Consider the following 3,500-nt stretch of genomic DNA (forward strand, 5'->3'; position numbering starts at 1 on the left):
TATAACTGATTGTTACCAAACTGAATTCTTTATTGTTTTCAAAAGTACTTAGGTTTGAACTTGGAACTCTCTGTTTCAAGTAAAATCAATTCATTTGGGAGGAAGCTTTCAGAGCTCTCTTTTTCCATAGATTGCCTGCTCACTGGCAAAATCTCAGAGTTGTTCTAAAGATAAATCTAGGGATAAAGTTTCATTTCTTTCTAAATGATTTTCTGATTTTTGAGTTGGGGTGATATCCTCTGGTGAGAACATTTGAGGTTTCAATAGTCTCATTCTCTCATACTTGGAGTAATTTCTACCATATGAGTTGGGACCAGGTGAAGGAAGGGAGACCCTACCCTGTTAGACATTTAACAAAGGTAGACACCAGAATCAACTCCAAATGGATCAAAGACCTTGGAGTCAAAGCAGACACTCTGGAAACATTACAGGATGGAATAGGAGATACCCTAGGTCTCCTTGGCACAGGCCCAAATTTTCTTTTTTTTTTTTTTTTTTTTGGGTCCGGTCTTGGGGCCTGAACTCTGGGCCTGGGTGCTGTCCCTCAGCTCTTCAGCTCAAGGCTAGCACTCTATCACTTGAGCCACAGCACCACTTCCGGCTTTTTTTCTTTTTGCTTATATGGTGCTGAGGAATCGAACCCAGGGCCTCAGGCATGCAAGGCAAGCACTCTACCACTGAGCCACCTTCCCAGCCCCCCAAATTTTCTTAATAGAGACCCAGAAACACAACAAATCAAAGAAAGGTTGGACAAATGGGACTGCATAAAATTACAGAGCTTCTGTATGGCAAAGGACATAGCTAGCAAGATCAGTAGAAAGCCCACGGATTGGGAGAAGATCTTCACTAGCCACACAACGGACAAGGGTCTCATATCTAAAATATACCTGAAACTCAAAACACTAAATCTCCCAACAACAAATCCTCAAAGAAACAACTGCCCAATAAATAAGTGGGCTAAAGACTTAAAGAGAAACTCCTTTGAAGAGGAAAGAAGGACGGCTAATATACTCATGAAGAAATGCTCAACCTCTCTAGCCATAAAAGAAATGCAAATCAAAACAACATTGAGATATCACCTCACCCAATTTAGAATGGCTATAATCAAGAACTCTAATTAGACAACAGATGCTGGAGGGGATGTGGACAGAAGGGAACCCTACTGCATTGTTGGTGGAAGTGTAAACTTGTTCAAGCATTTTGGAAAGCAGTATGGAGGTTCCTCAAAAGACTCCACAGAGCTCCCCTATGACCCAGCAATCCCAATTTTGGGCATTTACCCAAATGATCACAAACAAGACCACACTAAAGCTACCAGCACAACCATATTTATTGCAGCATTATTTACCATAGCTAAGATATGGAACCAACCGAGATGCCCATTAGTAGATGAATGGATCAAGAAAATGTGGTATATATACACAATGGGATTCTATGCCTCCATCAGAAAGAATGGCATTGTCCCATTTGTTAGGAAATGGAAAGGCTTGGAAAAAAATTATCTTAAGTGAAGTAAGCCAGGCCCAATGAAACATAGGCCCCATGATTTCTCTTATTTGCAATAACCAGTGTATGTATGAGTCAAGCAGAAAAGGTAGGATAAGTTGATGTTAGGGAAATGAACCCCAAGATAAGTATTCAAATGGATTTTTTTTCTTTCATGCAATTGTTTCTAGCATATTTATAAGATTATTTCTTTGTTGCTTTGTATGTCCCTCCCCCACAGTATAACCCCTGCTTTCACTGTATTTGATGTTGGTATAATTTGTGGAGGGGAAGGGAAAAAACAAATCGTTTAAATAAGGATACAAATGGGCCCATTGCAACAATGAGATGTACAAGTTGTTATGTCAAAAAATGAACTTTACAACTTTGAGAGGGGAAGATTGGGTAGGGGTAGCAGGGGGAGGATGGGAAGGGATGGGAAGGGGAAACAAAGGAGGAGGCAACAATGCTTGATAAGAAGTGTACACATTTCTTGCCCATGTAATTTTAACCCATTTGTACAGTATTTTCACAATAAAAAAAAAGGTAGAGGAATTTAGACTCTGCAACTGGAAACAGTTCTGAAAATGTGGCTGGACAGACCTACTTCTTCTATGAAGACACTATATCCTTAAATAACAGCCAAGAGTAAAATTAGTCTCATTCTCTTGTCTATTTCCATCTGGATTGTGATTTCTTTTTCTTAATTTTTAATTTTTATTATAAATATACAGATAGGTTACAGATACATAAGTCAGGTAACAAATACATTTCTTTTTGGACAATATTACCCCTTCCTTCATTCTCTCTATTTTTTCCTCCCGTCCCCATCCACACATTGTATAGCTTATTTTCTTAATTTAAAAACAATTTGTAATATATTTTTTATTGTAAAGATACTATACCAAGGGGTTACAGTTACATGAGTGAGGTAATGAGTATATTTCCTATCACGCATTCTTACCTCCTCCTTTGTTTTTCCTCTACCATCCCTTCCTTCCCCACCTCCCTAACTCCTCACTCTCCCCCTTCTTGTCCCCCATCCCCCCAAGTTGTAAAGTTCTTTTTCAACATAGTGTCTTGTACATCTCATTATTACAATGAGTCAACCTGTATCCCAATTTGAGCATTTTGTTTTTTCCCTTCCCCTCCCCAAATTAGAAAAATGTATAAACAAGATGCAGAGCACCAGAATCAAATACAGTGAAAGCAGGGGTTATACCGTGGGGGAGGAACATACCAAAGAAACAAAAAAAAAATCACATAGTACATTATAAATATGTTAAAAACTATAGCAAGCAAGAAAAACCACTTGTGTCCTTATCTTGGGGTTCATTTTGCTAAACATCATCTTATATGGTCATATGAACATAGCTAAAAATATGGAACACTTCGTGAATTTGCATGTCATCCTTGCTCAGGGGCCATGGTAATATCCTCTGTATCATTCCAATTTTAGTATATGTGCTGCCGAAGAGAGCATGGGATTTTCTTTTCTTTTCTTTTCTTTCTCCGGTCCTGGGACTTAAACTCTGGGCCTGGGTGCTGTCTCTAAGATTCTTTTGTTCAAAGCTAGAGCTCAACTGCTTGAGCCACAACCCCACTTCCAGCTTTTTCTGTGATTAATTGGAGATAAGAGTCTCTCAGACTTTCTTGCCCAGGCTGGCTTTGAACCATGATCCTCAGAGCTCAGTCTCCTGAGTAGCTAGGATTACAGGTGTGAGTGACTGTGCTTGGCTTGGACTGGGATTTTTATCATGCTTCATGATCAACTTGGGTTGAAGAAAGAGAAGTGGATCAGATCATGGCTCATGCTACAGACTCCTGCTGTTCTTATGCAGATTTTTCTTTAAGTTTTAGTAAGGGTTTATTTTAGTAAAATTGGTTTTAAAAGGGAGAAGCAGAGAAGAGGGAGAACATCATTTCCTGCTCTTCATGCAGGAAATACAAGTTTAAAAAGTCTGATCCACGGGGCTGGGAAGGTGGCTCAGTGGTAGAGCACTTGCCTTGCATGC

The 3,500-nt window shown here is 39.4% G+C and overlaps 1 non-coding gene across 1 annotated transcript; it reads right to left on the reverse strand.

Annotated features, from left to right (window-relative positions):
- Positions 1–2,861: 2,861 nt before the first annotated feature.
- LOC138806433 (U6 spliceosomal RNA) lies at positions 2,862–2,968 on the reverse strand. Its single transcript, XR_011365876.1, has one exon. It is a non-coding gene; the product is annotated as a U6 spliceosomal RNA (small nuclear RNA).
- Positions 2,969–3,500: the final 532 nt, after the last annotated feature.

Source organism: Dipodomys merriami, unplaced genomic scaffold (assembly GCF_024711535.1).
Source record: "Dipodomys merriami isolate MVZ:Mamm:240054 unplaced genomic scaffold, mDipMer1.0.p SCAF_4, whole genome shotgun sequence".
NCBI classification, from domain to species: Eukaryota; Metazoa; Chordata; class Mammalia; order Rodentia; family Heteromyidae; genus Dipodomys; species Dipodomys merriami.